At 50.0% G+C, this 21926-nt stretch overlaps 1 protein-coding gene across 16 annotated transcripts in view; it reads left to right on the top strand.

Annotated features, from left to right (window-relative positions):
* Positions 1-21926, top strand: part of ARHGAP32 (Rho GTPase activating protein 32) — a 465356-nt gene that overhangs the window by 308193 nt on the left and 135237 nt on the right. The gene's annotated exons all lie outside the window — the stretch shown is intronic.

The following is a 21926-nucleotide window of genomic DNA, read 5'->3' as shown; positions in this document are numbered from 1 at the left end:
CCCCTCCCCCTCCCGCGGGGCAGGGGAACCCCCTGCATTCTTCCTCCACCGGGGCTGACCCCCCCAACACAGGAGAACAACCCCCCCGCGTTTCTCCTCCGCCGGGGCCGACCCCCCCGCGGGGTAACCGCCCCGCATTCCTCCTCCCCCAGGGCCACAGGGGAACCCCCTCCCCCCCCGCGCGCTGCCTCTCCCAGGACTTACCCCCCTCCTGGCTGCAGGGAAGCCGTGCTCCAGGTAAGGCACCGGAAAGGGAAGGGGAAATGGAAGGGGCAGGGTTTGGAATTTGGCGCCCTAGGCGGCTGCCTAGTCTGCCTATAGGCACGGGCCGCCCCTGGTCCTAGTTCTTAGTGTTTAGGAGTTCTTCAACAGACAGGTTCTCTCACGTTTTCAGTAGATAATGATGCACCGAGGAGGAAGGTTGCAGTTTCTGCTGAAGCTCCAGGTTTTCAAGGGTAGCCCTAAGGCAGGGGTGGGCAAAAGCCTTTTAGAGGGCTGGATCCGGCCTGCCTTGGGCTTGGATCCGGCCCGCAAGGCAGTTCCAGGCCCTGCCTCCTAACAGGTGTGTGCTGTGCGGGAAGGAGCTCAGCCCTCTCCTCCTCCCCCCATGCAGCTTCTGGAGAGGGGGCACCGCTGGGGCTGAGGCTTCTCAACAAGACTGGCCCCGGAATCGCTGCTGTCTTGGCCTGGGGCCGGCCCGGAGGCTGGAGGCGCCACTGCCATGGCACCTCCGGAGCTGGCTCCAGGCTGCGTGGCTGCGGTAGCGGTACCTCCGGAGCCGGCCCAGGCCGCAGTGCCTCCAACTTCTGGGGCGGCCTGGGGCCCCGTGGCTGTGGTGCCTCTGAGGTTGGCCCCAAGTTGCGTGGCCACAGGAGCGGCACCTCGAGGATGTCCTGTAGCTGCGGCACTGGTGCTTCTGGGTTCTTGGGTGGCCGGTGGCCGCAGCAGCGGTGTCGCCGGCCTCCTGGGAGGCCAGGATAGTGTGGCTGTAGCCATTGCTGCAAGGAGACACGAAGCCAGCTAAGGGTCCCCCTCATGCCCAGACACCCCCCCCATCCCGTCACTTCCCTCCTCCTCCCCCCTGACCCAGCACCCCCATCTTGTTCTGACACCCTCCCTTGTTCTTGCACCCTCTCTTCTAGCCACACACTGCAGCCTCCCTTGTTCCTGCTCCCTCCACTTGGCCAGACACCCTACTCCCAGCCTGCTTCTGCACCCCAGCTCCCTCCCAGATCCTGAACCACATTCCTATCCTATTTGTTGGGAGCCCTGTCTCACACGCTGTAACCCTCATTTTTGTCCCTACCAAAGAGCCTAAGGGGGTTCATAAAATCCACTAACTCCAGAACCCCAGGAAAGTAAATCTTGTCTCAATTCCCTCCTTCCCCTCCCCTTCCCCCATGAGGCTGGGGCACCAGAGGAGTGAGGTTTCTCAGTTGGGGCCACATCAGTGAGCGTTGGGGGTTTTTGGAGGGGTTTTTTTACTTCTCACTTGTGCGGTTCCCAACTGATTTTTCTGTGAGTCAGTGACCCCCAACCCAGAAAAGGTTCCCCATCCCTGCCATAAATAAAGAAAACATCGAAACCTTTTGTGTCGGACATAATATTTTACTTTATTTAAAATGAAGTTTGATAAACTAACATGAGAAAGTTAAAACGCTTAATCTGTTTCATAATTTAAATTAAACCATTCTCACTAGCTGCAGCTGGTTCAGAAAACTTTACTATATCCAGAATAGGGATGTACAGTCCCAATTAATCAGCTAACCAGTTAGTGTCTGAGCTAGAGCAGCCCCTGCCTCTGGGATACCTGGGTCCGCTGCAGGCGGGGGCTGCTCCAGCCCAGCTGGAATTGACCTGCGCTTGGTGCCCACCCCCGTTCCTGATTAACCCTTCACTCCCTGGTCTGAATAGCAGGGCTTTGTAGACAAGCCCTTAGCAGTGAAACTTGCAGTATCTGGATTTGGTGAAAGAGATGGAAGGACCAGCAGAACTGAGTATTATTCCTTCTTGGGAGATATTGCAAGTCCTAACTTCTCACATCCTTTCCTGATGTCTAGCGAAGCGCTCCATTCTGTCACATTGGATATAAGATGTTGGAAAGGATTTGAACCTGTATTAATGTTAGAGTAATTTAAGAGAGGTATGAAACAGTGTACCGGATGATACAGGTTGAACCTCTCTAGTCTAATATTCTCTGGTCCAGCAACATCTGTGGTCCGGCATGATTTCAGTTACCTGGATGTCCACTTATCATGGGTGTGGCCAAGTTTCTTGAAGCCCCATGAAGTTTGTTTACAGCCACCAGTCCTGGCTCTCATGTTCTGTGCTGTTGTGTAGCTCTAATTTATCCTTAAGTGTCTTCAAGGATCCCAGTAAGCAGTGGAAGTGTTGGCAAAGCTGCTAGACAATATTGACCTCCTGTGGCTTGGCAAATTCTCTGGTTTGGTGCTGGTTAGATCCTGAGGGTGCCAGACTAGAGAGGTTCAACCTGTAGTACTATGGGGAGACATTCTGACAGAATATGTCCCTGTCAGGCCAAATAATTGAAAGGGGAAAAAATGAGGAAACAGATTCCATTTGATCGTACCTTGGATTTGCTATTAACATTTGTTAGGCTGGCTACAGCAGCCGACAAGACTCTTTTTAAAATGCCCACTAAAGGAGAGCCAGTCATCATGTTTAAAAGTCAGGTCCAGAAACATAATTGTTTAGTCTGGTCTAAATCCATGTAGATGTAGGAGCTCTGAAAGGTTTATATGTATTTTGTTGCACATGTGAACCCAGTGGTAGAAAGTGAGAGAGAAATCAGCTATTTCAGCAACTACAGATCAAAGCTCTTGGATAAATGGGCAGAAAAACCTTACCCTGGTTTGCATTGTAGCTCTTAAGCAGTACGAGGTGGGCACAGTACACGGGTACCATTTGTATTTTTGTGTGGCTTGTTGAAAAGTCGTTTATTTTGTCATTTCACTCTGCAACTGATACCAAACAAAAGCTTTTGAGCACTAGACCTTTAAAGTACTCAGCTCTGTATGGCAGAGTCCCTCAACAGTTGCATGCAGGAAATTCTATTCCCCCTTTCTCATCTGCAAATATCATTTTATTAGTGTGAAGAGAATTATTTCCCAAATAAGATTAGATTTTTTTTTTAAATAACTATTTGGGGAAAGCTTTGTTTGTCAGTGTACAACATATTGTCTGTCTTTAATCAGATCTTGAGATACCTGTTTATTTTTGTTTCTATCTTAAGCGCCATGCAAACTAAGCTAGATTAATAGTTCTGAAGTAAGAGAGTTGGTTGTAGAGATGCACATTACAATTTTATTTAAAAAGCTCAGTCCAAAGAAAGGCAATTTTGGGTAAAATTACATCATTTAGCCTTCCCCTGTTGCTAGATAAGTGGTTGGTATTTTCAGAGCGTCCGGTTACTGTGGTAACAGGATCACTGTTGTTAAACACACATACACATCCTCTCCCCGTACCCTTTGAGAAAGGAAGGGAGTAGATAGACACTGTTACAGCAACCCACAAATACTTGAAATCGATTTTGGGAAGAGCGAGTGCTGCATCCTAAGCAAGTATAGTTTCTTTCCACCAAAGTTCCTTTAGGTTTCCACCTTTTAAAAACACTAATAATATTTAACATGCATTTTACTGAGAAGGAGAGTCTCACTAACAACAACAGTGGTCATTTTCTTTTAGGAGACAGACTACTATAAAGTTTCTAAGGGATGACATGCCAGTGAACTTTGCAAAGTCTGTAGACAGCACAGGAGTGGCAAACCATAGTGAAATGCACAGAGCTTTAAATGACCACAGGACATACCTGAGCTCGCTGGAATGACAGGCTTTACCTGTGCACCTTCAATGTCTATGGACCATGCGTGCAAACAGTAGAAGAGAATGTACAAGTGCTGCAAAATATTTATGCAGATTATAAAGGACACTGAGAAATAAACAAAAAGCCTCCAAGAAGGCTGAACTAACCTTTATATGTTGTTTTTGGGGTTGTAAAGCAGACTTGAAATCTGTAGGCCAACATGTATGCAATTTGCCAGTTAATTTCGAAGCTATCAATATAATTAAAAATGTACCTCGAAAATGCCCCATCTAATTATTCAAATACAAAACAAAACCTATTCTGATTTAAGGTTAAACAAACAGCATTTCAGATTTACGGTAGCCTGTTGTATGAAAACGGAGGGGAAAGTCAGGCTATGAAATAGAAATTGTCACAACTATAAAGAGACTGTTTCAACTCCAATCATCACTCTAGTGTGGGGGAGGGAGATGAGTGAGTGGCAATGGGGTGTGGGGGTCTGTGCATGAGGGGGGACACTTACCTGGTTTTGTGCGCCTATTGTTCCCATTGGCTGGCCAATGGCAGCAATGGGGAAAGGCTCCGGCCAGCTCATCACTGTGCTGCTGTTCCCTTAGTGGGGTGGGGTGCACAACCCTCTCTCCCCCACACAGTGGGGGGCCTGCACTACCACTCCAGCCTTGTGGTCGCTGTGCACCCAGGAGGCTGGAGCACCAGCTCCGGCTTCCCGTTTGGAGGGTGAGGGGTGGGAGGGGGAGATGAAAAAAACCCTGAACTACCCCGCCAGACCGGCTTGAGGAGAGCGGCAGAGCATGGTAACTTAGGGCAATGAAATACAGGAGCTGGCAACTTAGATGCAAGACTGCTCTTGGACACTTCGTTCTCGTAGCTGCCTCTTGTTCAGCTGTCACCCTTGACAAGAACAAATCCCAGAATGATCCTGCAGCTAGAGCGAGCTACCAGAGTTGTTCCTTTTTTCACAACCACTAGGGAAAGCAGCAGAGAGCCCAGCGCTCCCTGCCCCAACCCAGGCCAAGGGCATGCTGATCAGGCTATTGGGCTTGAAGGGCTGGGGGAGAGAGAGCCATTCAAAGCCAGCCCTCCTCCGGCTGGGAAGCTCTGACAACTCGTGGCTGTGGCTGACGCTGGGCTGAAAGTGCCTGAGCTCAGCTGGGGCAGCAGCACTAACTGCAGGAGGAGCGTCCTGCTCCCTGGGGCAGGAGTGAAGTGCACATGCCTAGAGGCTCCTCTCTCTCCACAAGCCGGTCTGGTGTGGAACGTCGGGACTTTCTTCACTCCCCCCACGCGCGCCCCCTCCGAGTGGGAAGCCGGAACTGGTGTTGCAGAACGTTTTTAAAAGTTTTCTTTTCCCTGCTCCTCTCCCGGAACACAGGGGTGGGGGTGGACAGCAGCTGTGCACGCCAGCAAACACTTTCCCTATGCTCCCTTAGTGTCTGGGGAATGGGGTCAAAGACAAGCCACATCCTGGCAAGCATGGCTGCTGCCCCCCACACCACGATCCGGATCTTAGGATCCAACAATATTGCCTAGAATGACCTTGAGTGGGTCACTGCAGATTGTGGTGCTGGGAAGAAGAATCAAGGAGTTTGAGGTGCTAGTTGTGTTCTCATCCATCCTCCCTGTTGAAGGAAAAGGCCCAGGTAGGGGGGTTGTCAAATTTTGGAAATAAATGCGTGGTTGCACACACAGGTGGTGTCGAAGAGAGGGCTTTAGATTCTTCGACCATGGAATGCTTTTCTGGGCAAAAGATTGCTAGGAAGAGAAGGGAACCAGCTAACAAAGAGAGGGAAGAGCATCTTTGCAGATGGGCAAACACACAGGAGGAAGATGCAACAGAGGAAGATGCCTGATTCATACTGAGAAAGTAGGGCAATCACATATACAGTAGATAGCTTTCCCTTTCTCTACCCCTGCTGGCCCAGTGGGGGTTATAGGGAACCCGGTCCCCATCTTTGACCCTTTACTGCCCCCATATGGTCATTATACAGTACAACTATTCCTCCTACCAGATCCCTTCCTTTCCGTTTTATGAGAAACAGTTGAATTCCAGGCACATCCCATTGTCCTGGCACAACCAAAAACGACCTTGTTGTAAGTCAGTGTTTCCCAATTTTATTTGGCTCCGGAACCCTTTTGAACTTGAAAGAATTTTGTGGAACCTCTGACCGGCTGCACGCACAGCGCTGAGTAGTGACGTCGTCGTCCTCACTCTCTGACTAAGCTGGCATTACACAGGGACACTTATCGTGGCGCAAACAAATGAAAATTATTTTCAATAAATTCTATTCCATTGCAATAATTCAGGTTGCAATGGAATTTTCTCGCAGAACCCTTATTTCCACTTCACGGAACCCCGGGGTTCTGCGGAACACCATTTGGGAAACACTGCTGTAAGTTATGATAACAGGAAGCTGCATACTAGATTTGGTGGTCGTACCACTTACCATTTAGGAGGAGTTCTTGAACAGACACACACACACAGACACACACAGAAACTCTTTCCAACGCAGTAGATATAGTAAATGAAACAATGAATTCCCACTATTGTGGCTCTTCTGGGTAATGCTGATCACTTATCTGGCTCCTGAACCACTGAGGATTGTGAATTGCTGGGTTAAAGTAACATCATAATGCTCCTTACTGCTAGCTAAGCATCATTTTTTGAAGACTACAGGAGAGGAAACCATGGTCACGAAACTGACCAAGCTCATTTTTGTTTGCCAGCATGGCCCTCAGCACTCGCAGTAACTGTCTTCTCAGCAGAGAAACTTCATCCTATGTCCGATTCAGAATTCTTCAAGTGAAATCCAGTCCCCGGCCCGCTGCTCTTTCCCCCCCAGTTATGATACTAACAATAAAAGTGACAGGCACAATGGGAAATCATCATGCAAGAGGCATGACAGTTGAAGTGCATTAGTCTCATCCACACGGGGTGGGGTCACTGGATATATTTATCAAGTGGTATGATATAAAGATTCTGCATTGCCATTCTGCACTGTAAAACAACTAGATAATACAGCGGAACTGAGCACATGTTTCCTCTAACAATGGTGGATTTTCATGAACATTCCTTTCTAGAGCTGGGTGAATACTGTATATTTTTGTGGGGAGGAGTTGGTATTTCTGAAAAATAAAATCAGTTTTGGTTTAATTGAATCTGAAACTTTTCAGCATCTCAAAATAGGCTGTTTCAGGTCTGTTCCAGGACAGGAACTCACACTGAACCTCCGACATCCCAGTTCAGTGTCCTACCACTAAATTTTTTGGAGGTGGTGCCAGCACCGCTGTCTCTGCTTCCAGGCATGGTGCAAATGTGTGATTTGCTAATATTTGTGGGTTGGCTGAAACTGGATTTTTGATCAATGAACTGTTTGTCTAAAAAATTTCACTTCACGCTAGTCCTCTTTCTCATGTCTGATGAGAGGAAATACTGATGATGATGATGACAATGACAGTGCCCCCAAAAAGCCTCACTCAGGAGCGGGGGAGGTGCCATTGTGCTGGTCATAAACCATCCCCATCGTGTATTTTAGTAATCATGTAGCCGCAACAATTTTTAGTGGTTACATGGTTACTAAAGTTCTCTCCAGAGGCATGGCCTACAGCCAGTGAGCTCCCAGGTCCGGGCCCCACTTCTGGGGAACCCCTTGCCACCCTGTGCTGCTGCACCCTGTGTCAGAGGCAGCAGTGCTAAGTGGCAGGTGGAGCCAGTGCGCAAGGAGAGTCGTTCAAAAATTGGCTCCTTGCCACAGAGCAGCTCTCACCTGACCCACCCTGCACCGCAGCAGCCCTTTCCATGGGTAGCCAGGCCCATTGAGCCTGGGCCTGCTACGGACAGAGGCTGCTCCACAGCAGCAGCCCTTGTCCACAGGGGGGACCCAAGCTGTCTGCAGGCAGGGGCTGTACCAGCCTCCCGCCTGACCCCTCCTCCCGCTGCCTCTGTAGGAGGCAGCAAGGAGGGTCAGGCAGCTCCACAGAACTGACGCACACAGAGAACCAGCTTAAAATCTAGTTCCTCATGTGTATTGGCTCCCACCTGCCCCCCTCACCATCCATACTGCTGCCTCTCTATCAGAGGCAGCAGTGTGGGGGGAGGGCAGGTGGCTTCACAGGTTCTGGTGCTCATGGGGAGCTGGCTTTTAAGCCGGCTCCCCCAGTACTGGCTCCTGCCTGCCCCCCTGCAATGCTGCCTTGGTGGGAGGCAGAGGGACAGGCAGGAGTTGGTGCTGGGGGGGGGGGGGGAGGGGAGACAGCACAAGTTGCTTAGGTATTTTTGAAAATCTCACTAATCGCCTGTTTTCTTCAGGCACCTAAAGACCTTTGAAAACCCAGCCCTTGGTCTTTCTACATCCAAGATATATCCAACCTCTCCTTCCAGTTTCTCATCAAATGCATTCATTGCCACTGAAATCTCTCAGTTGTAATACCCCTCCCAAAGTAGAAGTGCTGTTTTTCATCAATGTATCTTCCCCTTTTTCCAGCTGACTGTGATTGAGTAGCTGGATCAGGTTTTTTTCCAGGTTTGCCGCTCCAGCATTCTTTCCCTATGCACCCTGTCTTTTCCATTAATGCAAAGCAAATAAAATCCTTTTCTCTATCTCACTTCTCGATCACCTAAAGTACTGTGTCTGAATCGTCTGCTGTTGATCTTAGTTCGTGAACACCATAAAATAGGTCCCGAGTGTATGCCACACTTTCATCTCCCAACAAACAAAAACCAAAACCAAAGCGATAGCAGTACTAGAGTTTAATACAGGCTTTATGAAGCTGACAAGCATACTAAAAATAGCTTTTTTGAATTTTCTGGACATTAATATGATGCCAAAACACTGACTTAGGTCTTTCCAAAATTAGTCATTGTTCCATGTTTTTTTTTAAATATCAAATCTCATGTTGTAAAATGAAGGGCATGAGATATTAATAGAGAACAGAGGTTTGCTAAGGCACATTCAAGAACTGCAGATACTTGCCCACAGAGAAGGCAAGTGGCATATCTAATCATCGGTAATGTATGCTATTCTGTAGCTGGGATGATGTTGTTTAGAACAGACTTAAGTATCTCCATTAATCTAGACTATGCTCCCTAGAGACACTGGAATTGATTCACTGCGATCTTCACTTTAGTTTTATATGGATGTAATGCTTGTGATTTTATTGGCGTTATGTCCCCATTAAACAGGATTAACAGTGGAGAGTCATTCCCTTTCGCTTTTGGGGTACGTCTAGACTACATGGCTCCGTCGACGGAGCCATGTAGATTTGTTGTTTTGGAAAAGGAAAATGAAGCCACGATTTAAATGATCACGGCTTCATTTACATTTACATGACTGCCGCGCTGAGGCGACAAACAGCTGATAAGCTGTTTGTCGGCTCGCGCGCTAGTCTGTACGTTCCCCCTGTCGACATCAAAGCCCTTTGTCGGCAGCCCCGGTAAACCTCATCCCACGAGGAATAACGGGGCTGCCGACAAAGGGCTTTGATGTCGGCAGGGGAGCGTCCAGACTAGCACGCTGAGCGGACAAACAGCTGATCAGCTGTTTGTCGGCTCAGTGCGGCAGCCATGTAAATGTAAATGAAGCCGCGATCATTTAAATCGCGGCTTCATTTCCCTTTGCCTATGTGTCTAATCTACATGCCTCTGCCGACAGAGGCATGTAGTCTAGACACAGCCTTGGATACTAACCCTGCTCGAAACCCTCCCATGTAACCAGAGGACTCAGGCATAAGTTCACTAATAGTATCCTAGGCTAATGGATCAATGTTCTAACAGATAACGCACAAAATAAGAGTATTGGTGCCTGCTGATGATCACTATAACCCTTTAGGGGACAAGATAATCTTATCCCTACACATCTATCTATACTCTTAGAAATATGCATTCAGGTAGGACTAAGTATTATCTGGGAAAAAACGGTGTGATCATGGGAGTCTTTAATGTGAGCGACATATATTAAGATCTCCTGCTGTAGAAAACGTCTCTGGAATTGCTAAACTTTATAGAGGAGATTCCTAACTCAAAAAGTATTGCAGCCAACATGAGGGAATTATTTATTAGCCCTTATCTTAATAGATGAAGAGAGAATGATCACAGAATTAAAAATTAATGGTAGCTTAGATACAAGTGATTATGAGTTAACCACATTTATAATGTGCAAGTAGAATTCAGTTCAGATTTTTCTCTTTCCTTTTTCTCTTTCATTTCTTTTTCTCCCCTGCCCCCTACAAATGGTCCTGTAATAGGGCAAATTTCACAAAGTGGAGAACAGTTATAAGCCCGATCAGCTGTCAGGAAGAACATAATCAGAAAAATATTATTAAAATTGGGAATTATTTAAGAAATAATTGAAATGAAAGCCCTAAATCGAATTAACTGGTAAACCTCATTGCAGGAGGAATAACAGCTAATTCGAGTTAGGGCTTTAAATCGGAATCCCGTTTCACTGTCGCGTGTAGACGCGGGCAGTTACTTCGGGCTAGTCGATTTCTAAAATGGTGACCGGCCGGGAACATGCAAATCAAGCGCAGTATATTTAAATTCCGGGCTTGATTTGCAATTTCGATCGCCCTCATTAGCCTCCCTAGATCGATCTAGGGGACTAGTGTAGACATGCCATTAGAAATGTTCAGGGTTTATTGTTTTTCTCTGGGTGTCCTTTTAGGGAAAGGACCCAGAATAGCCACAGCCACACACTGGGATGGAACCTCTATTATGGGGAGAGGCTGGAGAGGTGCCTTGACCCAGTCTTGGGGCTTTCCCACCTGCTGGCACCCCTCACAAGACTGGACATACCTAGACACATCCTTCCCATTTCTTCCCAGTGGAATGACTTTCCCAACCACTCTTTGGTTCTGTTCACCCCAGCATGGCCACTAGGGTGCTCATGGGCTAAGCTCAGAAACCTGGACCTGTTAGTAGAGCTGAGAGACAGTGGCTCACTCTAAGCTACCATCCAAGCCCCCCTGAGGCTTTCAACTGCTTCCTGCCCTGCCTGGAACGGCTGCCTTGCTGCTGGAGATATCAGCTCCCCACTGGGTTGTATACTTGGGTTTGCTTGTTCTGGAAACGATGCACGTGATGCAGGAGTCTGCTGGTGGTGAACTGCTCTCTGCTGGTGCACTGGGTTGTGGGGTGCCTCTTGTGGTGGTGCAATAACTACTGTAGGCTCTATGGTGCCTTCTGCTGCCAGGTTCGATCCAGGCACTGGCTGCTCCACTAGTTCCAGCTCTTGGGTTGGTTCCACCTGGAGTTTTGGAACTGGGTCCACTGTCGCTGTTGTAGTCTCTGGTCCGGGGTCTGGCTTCGCCATCTCCATCTGGGTCGCTGGCACTGGGTTGTCTGTGGATGCAGACTGGGTCCCTGTAGAAGGCTCAAGACCAGTGTTGGGTGAGGAAGCCTGTTTAGCCCTGCTGCAGGTGACCATTACTGCCTTCTTAGCCTGTTTCACATGGTTGGCTAAGTCCTCTCCTGTAAACATAGGGTTTGGACTTTTGCAGTCTATGATGACTGCAAAACTCCAAATTCCCGACCAGCCCTTGTACGTAAGAGGCAGCTTGGCTGTAGGCAGGTCAGAAGAGTCTGCCTCAAGAGGATGAACTGTGACTGGGGCGTCTGGGTCCATTAGGGATTTGTGGATTGCAGACACCTGTGCTCCAGTGTCTCTCCACACAGTAACCTTCTTCCCACCCACACTCACAGTCAGGGCCGGCTTTAGGAAGTGCGGGACCCAATTCAAACAGTTTCGATGGGGCCCTGGCAGCCAGGATTTTTTGTTGAGCGCAAAAAAACCAAACCAAACCAAACCAAAAAAAAACCCACCCCGCACACAGAAAAAGAGTCACAACCCCATTAAATCATCTGCTACAGGGCAGAGTCGTATCCCGCCAAACCCCCGCGCGTGCCTGCCCCGAGGCTGAGTCCCTCTTCCTCCCCCGCGATGCAGGGAAACCCCTGCACTGGACTCACCCCTCCTGCGGTGCAGGGAAGCCGCTGCGCTCCTCCTCCGGGGCCGACGCCCCCTCCCGCAGCGTGCCTGGTACGCCACAGAGCTGTGGGAGGGGAGCAGCCAGCGCACTTCCAGAACCCCCGGAAGTGGCACGAAGCTGTAGGCAGGACTTCCGTCTACCCTGCGGGAAGCCGGCACTACGCTGGAGATAGGTAGTGAGGCTTCTCGGGGGTAGGGGGAAAATGGGGAGTGGTGGAGCCCGAACGCCTCGCGATAGACTGGTCGAGGCCTCGCGATCAACCAGTCGATCGTGATCAACCGGTTGGTGACCACGGCTTTAGGGCGCAGGGCCCTCTTAGGCATGGGGCCCAATTTGGGGGAATCGGTGGAATCGGCTTAAAGCTGGCCCTGCTCGCAGTACTGGGTCCTGCTGTGAGGATAGGGGACTGGACTCGACGACCTCTTAAGGTCCCTTCCAGTTCTAGTGTTCTATGATTCCCTGTGTTCTGAGAGTATCTGGGAGGCATCCGGGCCTGAGGACTCTTGGTGTGATGAACTGCACTCTGTGCTCTTGGGGCAGTTGGCCTTCACATACCCTAGCTCATTGCTTTTAAAACATCGCCCAGCTGGCTGGTCATTGGAGCGAGGTGGATTGCTAGAGAATGGCGTTGCAGGATGACAGGGTGCCTGTGGCCTCTCTTGGTGTACAGAGGGCTCCTCCCTGCGAGGCAGGCACTTGGATTGCCCATGGTGATGAGATGTCATCCCTGGGTGCCCCTTCTGATACTCCCACGACTGGCTGTTAGTTTTGTTTTCCTCCATCACCTCCATTCACCTGGCTCCTATATCTCCCACCTCTATTATGTCTTTAGGGTTCCCCTCTCAGATGTATCTCTGGAGCTCCTATGAAGGGCCTCCAGGAGCTGTTTCATTTGCAACAGGAGAGCTAGCTCTTCCATAGTCTTAACATTCCTCAAGGAATCCATTTTGAAGCACTTGGAAGAGGGGAAAGTGATCAGGAATAGTCAACATGGATTCACAAAGGGCAAGTCGTGCCTGACCAATCTGATTAGCCTCTATGATGAGGTAACTGGCTCTGTAGATATGGGAAAGTCGGTGGATGTGATATACCTGGATGTTAGCAAAGCATTTGATACGATCTCCCACAATATTCTTGCCAGCAAGTTAAGGGACTATGGATGGATAGAAAGCTGGCTAGACTGTTGGGCCCAACGGGTAGTGATCAACGGCTCGATGTCAGGTTGGCGGTCTGTTTCTAATAGAGCGCCCCAAGGATCGGTTCTAGGACCGGTTTTATTCAACATCTTTATTAATGACCTGGACGAGGGGATGGATTGCACCCTCAGCAAGTTTGCAGATGACACTAAGCTAGGGGGAGAGGTAGGTAAGCTGGAGAGCAAGGATAGGGTCCAGAGTGACCTAGACAGATTAGAGGATTGGGCCCAAAAGAAATCTAATGAGGTTCAACAAGGACAAGTGCAGAGTCCTGCACTTGAGACAGAAGAATCCAAGCATTGTTACAGGCTGGGGACCAACTGGCTTGGGGCGTTCTCGTACTCAATTTCCACCTTACGGCTCTGAAGCAGCGACAAGCCTATTCGGCGGTGAGCCCCATCCTACGTCTGACCCTTTGTTTAAAAAGTTCATAGTCGTTCATGTTTCCACTGGGCATTTCTGCTGCCAGTTCTGTTCGGGGTCCATTGAGCTATGATGTCAGCTCCACCGTGTACTGGTCTTTGGGGATGCTGTACCCAAGACAGGCTCTTTCAAAACTTTCTAAAAAGGCCCCTACATCATCTCATACCCGGTACATTGGACATTTCCTGGGCTGGGGCACATCAGTTGGAGCAGGGTGGTTAGTGAAGTTGGAATGCCCAGCTTCCTAGTTCTTTCCAGTTCAACTTCTAACTGCCTCGTTTCCAACACGGGATATCAGGAATGCAGAATTGTAAAATAGACTGTCTGGGCTGTTCCCCACTCTGGCTTTCTGAGTGCAGAAGATGGGGGCCCGCAAGAGACCTTAAATACCTTTCCTCTATAGTCTCTGCTTACAAAAACTCCTCAGTGTCACAGATTCACGGACTTTGAGGGGAAAAAAACAAAAGCTGCCACTAGCAAGTGATTTAACCGTGAAAAAACAGGAGGGAACACTTGAACTCCTTCCTCAGGGCTACCCCAAGCTCTTTTATCCCAAGAGAGCTTGAAAAAAGAAAAGAGAAGACAAGCTGCAGTCTCTGGTAGCTGACTGGTCAGTCTCAGGCAGAGAGGCAGGCAGACAGACCTCCTGTTTCTTTCTAGGACACAAGACTCAAATGGCTGCCTTAAAAAGGGTGATTTTATTAACAAAACAAAAAGGTATACTTGCTAAAGCATACTTGGTTGCTAGATATTACAGAGAAATTGAGTAAAACAAATTAAAACAGAAAATATCTCTTAGATAGTGAGTGGGGGAGGGAAGGCATAGGTTCTCACAGAGAAGTTTAACCAAACAACCAAAACAAAACAAAAAAATCCTGATTGTGACTAAATATACAGTAAATTCCGATAATCTGGCACCTTTAGGACCCAGGGGGTGCCGGATTATCAGATATGCCGGACTATCGGAAGGGCGGGCTATGAGGGGTCTGGGGTGGGGTGGGGAGGGATGCCACCCCAGACTCCTGTTAGTCCCCCGTCCTCCCCCTTCCGATAGTCCTGCTCTGCCCCAGGTGTCCGATTCAGCTGCTGCTGGTCAGTTTCAGCAGCGGCTGAATCGGGGACGCCTGGGACAGAGCAGCTGGGGTGCTGCTGAGTTGGTCCCGCAGCACCGAGAGGTGGCGCTACAGGACCAACCCGGCACCACCCCAGCTGCTCTTGGGGATGCCTGTGATAGAGCAGCTGGGGTGCTGCCGGGTTGGTCCCACAGCCCCGAGGGGCAGCACTAGGGGACCAACCCGGCAGCATCCCTGCTGCTCTTGGGGATGCCTGGGACAGAGCAGCAGGAGTGCTGCCGGGTCGGTCCCACAGCCCCGAGGGGCAGCACTAGGGGACCAAACCGGCAGCACCCCAGCTATTCTGCCCCCGGCTTCCCCGATTTAGCTGCTGGTCAGTTTCAGCAGCGGCTGAATCGGGGAAGCCAGGCGCAGAGCAGCTCCAATTGTCCTGCTGCCAGCACTTCCGGGTTCCCGATGGTGCCGGGCCATCAGGAGTGCCAGAGCATTGGATGCCGGACCAATGGAGTTTTACTGTACTTCTTTCCTCTACTTACGATCTGTGCTGATCCATACTTCAAGGTCCAGTTCACTCTCATGTCCAGTATTTCTTTTAGGCATGGTAATTGAGTACTGCATCTGCTCCCTCCAGCCCTTAGGTTAGAATACACAAAGAAGAGCAGACCCAGGTATCTATATTTAATTCAGATTTCAGCGTGTATCCCCATCTGTTCTTCTGGACCCCTGCCAACACCCTGAGTTTAACCCCTTGGTCACTGGGTTCTGGCCAGCACTCCTCCTGTACCTCACAGGGGGAAATAAATGATATAGTATCATCATACAGTCATAACAACACTCCTCTTCCCAATGGTATCTCTGAATGATGCTGAAGAGCAGCTCCTGGTGAAGGATATCTATAAATGTGCAGATCCAGAAACTTGCATCCAAGATTTTAAAAGAACTGGCTGGACCGTTAATATTAATTTTTCAATATAGCTTGAAGTGCTAGGGAAGATCCAGGAGACTGGAAGAAAACTAATATGCCAGTTTTTTAAAAAGACTCAATAGGATGAGTCAGGCAGTTATAAGCTTGTCAGCTTAACCCAGATCTCTGGCAAGATAATGGCTGATGTGGACTTTATTAATAAAGAATTAAGGAAGGTAACATTGTTACTGCAAATCGACATGGTTTTATAGAAATCAAATCCCGTCAAAATGACTTAATACCTTTTTTGATAAGATTACAAGTTTGGTTGATAAAAGATATTAGTGTTGATGTAATATACTTGAGATGTCTCTTAGGTGTTTGATTTAGTACTGCACAACATTTTGATTCAAAAACTAGAACATAATAGGGATGTACTACGGCGGGGAGCCGCAGCATGGTGCGGTGGGCCCTCCATGCTGTAGTGGCCCCCGCACCTATGGCATGGTGTGGTGGGTCGGGCTGGAGCGACCTCCTATCCCCTAGCTACCACACAAACAGCAGAGAGGGCTGGGCTAGAGCAGCCCCCACCCACGGTGGGGCCACCGGCTAACCACTTACCCAGTAAACATCACCCAGTAAAAGGAGATGTTGACCCTTTACATCTCTAGAAGAAAGTTAAATAGATTCCAAACTGGCTAACCAATAGGTCTGAATTGTCGTCATGTGGGTGTGTTTCTAGTGGAGTCCCTCATTTGTTGATTCTTGGCCCAGTGCTGAGGAGGAGAAGAGGTGCAGAAGGAAGGGGAGACTGGCTTCTAGTCCTGGTCAGCAGCCTCCTATTGTACCTGTAAACATCTGTCCTACCTGTTACAGAACTTGTGGTTCAAGGATTGGCCTTATCAGCCATCTGAGGGTCAACCGCTCCCATGGAAGATGATCGTACTTGGCAATGAGTGATCGCCCCCCCATCAATTATTGGAACAATATATTGTCTTATACTGGTATGCTGGGCTCCCTAGGGCTCACTGCCTAATTGCTAGTGTCCGTTGTCCCTTGCTTCCATCCCAGCCACCGAGCAACCCTTGCCCTCCTGTTTGTAAACCTGTCCACTTGCAGAACTTTCCCTCCTCATTTTTTTGGTTCCCAACCTCTTCCATTTAACTTTTCCATTCACAGCCGACTTTGATCATTTCTCATTGAAATGTGTGTTGGCGAAGCAAAGGGGCAACATTGCCTCCTACTATTCTTGGCTTTTGCACAGCTCAGATATAATGACAGGCTTGTAGTTGTACTTGGTTTTGGTTTGAATGGGGTATAAATGAGTGGTTAAGTGGGATTGGTCCTGCTTTGGGCAGGGGGTTGGACTTGATGACCTCATGAGGTCTCTTCCAACCCTAGGATTCTATGAAAAATATTGTGTAATGGAACTGTCTGTACTACAGCAAATATTTTCAATAGATGCAAAATTAGGTACACTTTTAAAGCTGTCATTTTGGCTTACCTGACAAAGGCACAGGCCAACGATGCTGTGAACTCGTAAGTTTTAGCTTCCGGTCCTAGCCAATGAATTAGTTTGAGGATAGTGGCATTTGTATCTCGGAAGCGATGGCAGCTGACCAATTCATAAGATTTGCAGTGGTCTAAATTGCTATCCAGATGTCCAAAGACAGAGATCAATGAGGGATACATGACCCCTTCTGATTAATGAATCATAGACTCCCAGGGCTGGAAGAGACCTCAGGAGGTCATCGAGTCCAGCCCCCTGCCCAAATGAGCCCGATCATTCTGTGGATGGAAGCGTGCCTGAAGGGCTGAAGGAATACCCAGCCATGGTGCTGGTCAAGGAAGGAAGATGAGGAGAATAAATAAAGAATAAATTTCTCAGAATAAAATGTAAAATCTTGTGTTTTCTGACTCAATAAAACGTTGACAATTATATGGTAGCTTGGCCATGTCATGTTTCCTGGGCATTGTGCCTGCAGAGGGAACTTTGAATTAGAGAGATTAGTCTTGTTGCATCCAAATATATTTCATTTAGACCTGAGGGGAAAGTGAAAATCACAGTTGAGGTCTAAGAGGACGGGATGGCGATTATGGTTTCTTTCTCTGAGTGATGCCTTTTGGCAGGGCTTCTGATTGTAATGTGGTACTTGTAGGGCCAGGCTAGGCTCAGCCACAAGTTGAAAAGAACTGTTGGCTTGAGTGTTCTGAAGAGACATTGATCTCTGCCCCATAACTAAACAAGTTGTAAATGCATCACAGCACAGCAGCTTCTCTGCAGTATTTCTTGTAGTACAGCTCTTCCAAGACCTGGTTGTGGTGGAAATCCGAAATGGGAAGAGGTTTCTGGTGAGTGTTCCTGCTTTTCTTAGCTATCTAAGCCATGGATGGCTTTAGCAAGAATGTATCGGTAAGATCAATATTATAGTGCAGGGGTCGGCAATGTACAGCACGTGTGCCATAAGCGGCATACGAGCTGATTTTGAGTGGCATGCATAGTCTGCGGTGGGAGCTCAAACCCCCCTCCCCCACACACAGTGGGGAGCCTGCACAGCCATGAGGCTTGGAGCATGGGAGTAGGGGAGGTGAAGAAAGCCCCAACCAGACCCGGCTCCCCACTTGCGTCCATATCCACTGTCCCCAAGAGCTGCCCTGGCTGCCCACCCGCCTCCACCAGGTGGCACAGGGAACCCGCATGGAGCCAGAACAGCCCCTCTGCGGGATTGATGCCCCGCTGCCGCATGCCACCGCTGCTGCTCCGCCTTCCCCGACTCCACCAGCATGCAGGGACCCGTAGGTAAGGGGGGTGGGGGAACAAGCTACCCTGCCCCCGGGGCCTGGCCTGGCCCATCCCCGAGCAGCTGCCATCACGTGAGATGGGCCGGGGGGATCGGGGGGGGTGATGAGGCAGTGGGAGGGATCTGGGCAGGAAGGAAGCAGTGTGGTGGGGGAGTCTGCCCCCGGTGCTCCCCAAGAGCTGCCTTGGCTCCCCATCTTCTTCCACAGGGTGGCACAGGGACCCTGCACCGAGCCAAGACTTTCTTCCCTTCCTGTGGAAGGGGTGGGAGCGCGGGGGCCGGGGCGAGGAGGCAAAGGGGGCTTGGGATCTGGGGTGTGATGGGGTCAGGCTCAGAGATCGTAGGACCCGGGGGCACATGGTGAAGTGTGACCCCTCCCCACAGACAAGGCTGTGCAAGGAGCAGACCCCAGGCACTGCCCATAGCTTGACTCGTGCCAGGGAGCAGGGCACAGACAGAGGGACAGAGCGCAAGCCCTGGACCGATGCTGGGTGGGGGGGGGGGGGGAGGGGGGAGACAGGCCTGGCCTGTCTCAAGGAGCTCAAGGATGCTCAGGTCAGTCCATTGCTCTGAAATCTCCCCTGCTCTAACAAACTAGACCCTCCCCCCCCAACTGGGGACAGACCATCCACCCCTTTAGCATCACATCAAGGAACTGAGGTCAGGGTCAACCCACAGTTCTTCCTGAAACCCACTGAACTGTGCAGTGCTGTTTTTACACAGCTCCACCCCAGAGGTGGCTGCATCTCAGCACTGAGCAGGGGACCTCTGCCCCACCCCAGGGCCTGCTGCTTCTCTGCACCGGGTGAGAGATTTCTGTATAACCAGCCCTCGAGTCAGTGCTGCGCAGCCCCTGGCTGTCTCGTAGCCAGTGACTTGGGAGTCCTGCTGTGGGGAGATGCTGGGAGCCAATCTCTCTGGCAGGACAAATGACCTGGACAGTCATGGGAGTGGGGAGCCAGGAGCTACTCGCTGGCCAGGAGGGAGCTGAGCTCCCACCCCCTCCCCACCTCGCTGGAGGAAGGGCAGGGCAGTGATGTGCTGCCCAGAGGCTTTTCCTGCTGCAATAGGGCACAAAGCCAGGTAAGTGTCCCCCCTCATGCCCAGACCCCCATGCTCCAACCCCCCTCACTCCCCTCCCTCTACCAAGACCCCACGCCCTAGTTTGCTCCTACACCTTCCCTTGCTCTTGCACCCATCCCACTTGCTGGCAGCCCTGTCGCACACACTGAATCCCTCGTTCTTGGTGCCACCTGTGGTGGCGTATGCACACCCCATCACCGCCCTGGTTGCAGGGTAGAATGGCCCAATGGGTCCTTGTCTCAGGGCAGTGCAGCTCAGTAGCCAGAGTCTATGAGCAGCCCTTGGCTCAGGGCAGCGTGGCCTAATAACCAGAGTCTGTAGGGTTTGTGCCAGTGCCCCAGCAGGGGGACCCAGGCCCATCCTGCTCCACTGGATCCCGACCCAGGGCCTTGTGAGTGGCAGCTTGGTCTACCATTCCCTCGGCAGGGAATCTGGCCGAAACACACCGAGTGTACCAGGGCGGGAGAGGCCACTCCTGCAGCCTCCCGGGGTCACTTCCTACCGGTGCCACTGAGGCGTAGTCCCAGGTAGCAGCTGGGTCTCCCACACCCTCTGCAAAGGCTTCTCCCTGAGGCTCCACTGGGGCTGTGTGGCGGCAGCATCCTGGGACTTTGGCTTCCTCTGTCTGGATCTCACTGACTATGGCTGCTTCAGAGCTCTGGCTGAAGGCCCTTCCCCTTCACTGGCCAGCCCAGCAACTGCTCTGCTGCCTTTTATATTGCCCCAGCATTTGGAGCATGCCCAGTCTGGGTGAAGGGGCGGGACTTCCTCCGCTGACAGGGTCTTAACCCCACCTGCTTCAGTGCGGGGTATGCACATCCCGTCACATCACCACAGAGCCTAAGGGGTCCACAAAATCCACTGTGGAGCCCCAAAAAGTGAATCTGGCCTATGGGAAGCCCTGAACCTCAGTCCTCTCTGTCCCTTCCTCTCGCCTCATGGGGCTGGAGCACAGGAGGAGCGAGGTGTCTCATTGGGGGCACATCAATGAGGGTTGGGGGGGTTTGGAGGAGATTTTTTGCTTCTCACTTGTGTGGCCCCCAACTGATTTTTCTGTGGGTCAGTGGCCTCTCACCCCAAAAAAGGTCCCCACCCCTGTCATAAACAAAGAAAACGTTGAAACCTTTTGTACTGGGCATAAATTAATATTTTACTGTATTTAAAATGAAGTTTGATAAACTAACATGAGAAAGTTAAAATGCTTAATCTGTGTAGTAATTGAAATTAAACCATTCTCCTTAGCTGCACTAGCAAATGGCTCAGACGTAATCATGTAATTAACGGTGGGTTTCCATTAGCAACTGCTGGTCTGTGGAAAGGTTTGCATTGAGCCAGGTCATCCACAGACCAAAAAGTTTCAGAACTACTGCACTAGAGGGTGAGTGCTGCCCGGGCTGCAGCTCTGGGGCTGGGCGGGGACAGGGGCAGCTGAGGGGAGAGGAAAATGCGTGGGGGGGTCCCCCTGTCCCAAAGCCGTGTTGGCCCTGGATCCCTGACAGGCGCCGTGAGGGCGCCGTGGACCATACCCCCATGTTACCCCACCCCCAGCAGGGCTGGACCACCCTGAGGTCACCCACACGACCTCAGCCCATGATGGTGATCCAACGCTCCCACCCCCCTCGCAAGATTGGTGCCAGCCCCAGCTTCCTGTGGGGAAAGGAAGCCCTGAAGCTCCACACCGCATCTGGCATCTGGGGAAGAGTGCGTGCGCTGCTCCTCCCCTCCCCACAGGAAAAGCCAGATCAGAGCCCAGGGCAGGAGGGGTTAAAACTTGGCACACCACTTCGGAAAGTGGAAATGTTGCCAACCCCTGTCATGGTGCTTGGCTACACGAGGAAATTGATTTACATAGCTGTTCTAGAATACCTATTCTGCAGCAGCTAATTAATAAAATAATAATTATAAAATAAGAACAGCTCTTCATATGGGCATTCTGTTCTGAAGGAAGTGACTTTATACAAGAATATTTACTGCATTTATGAAGCCGAGTAATTAATTAATCTGGAATAAAATCACTTTTGTTCTGAGATAGTGTCCACACAAGATAGTTATTCCAGAAGAGCTAACACATAGTGGAGCAGCTAATGCTGATCAGTTTCTCTCATGTTTGTCACAGAGCCAGAGCAGTCCTTAAGATAGGTAAAGTATGTTGATGTGGATGAGATTTCAGGTAAAATATGTATGTAATTAAAAATTCATTATGTTCCTGTGAGTAGCAGCTAACACTGTATACTTGGATTGCGTGCGGTGGGGTTGCTACTTTCTTCCTTTTGACTTCATGAGCAAGTGCACCAAGGTGCAGCTGATGTTATGAGGATGCGTTGGCCACGAGGTGACTTGATAGCCAACAGCTTCCAGGACAAGGTTACACGGTGGAACCATCAAAGCTGGGACTGTCCCATGAAAATCAGGAAGAGCAGTATATCCTTGAAGCATGGTGACCTAGGAGTGTTTCACAATTGTGCAGAGGACATGTTACCCTGGGCAGCTTGCACTTTCTTTTACTCTGGCTGTCAGGCCAACAAGCACCTTAAACAGTATAATCAGTTTTCTTTTAGGGAGATATCACTATTTGTACTTTGGGAAACAGCTTTCCAGATAGCCTTGCTTGGGGTTACT

Source organism: Pelodiscus sinensis, chromosome 26 (assembly GCF_049634645.1).
Source record: "Pelodiscus sinensis isolate JC-2024 chromosome 26, ASM4963464v1, whole genome shotgun sequence".
Taxonomy (NCBI): domain Eukaryota; kingdom Metazoa; phylum Chordata; order Testudines; family Trionychidae; genus Pelodiscus; species Pelodiscus sinensis.
The sequence above is the reverse complement of the archived record's forward strand: the minus strand, read 5'-3'. Positions and strand labels throughout refer to the sequence as shown.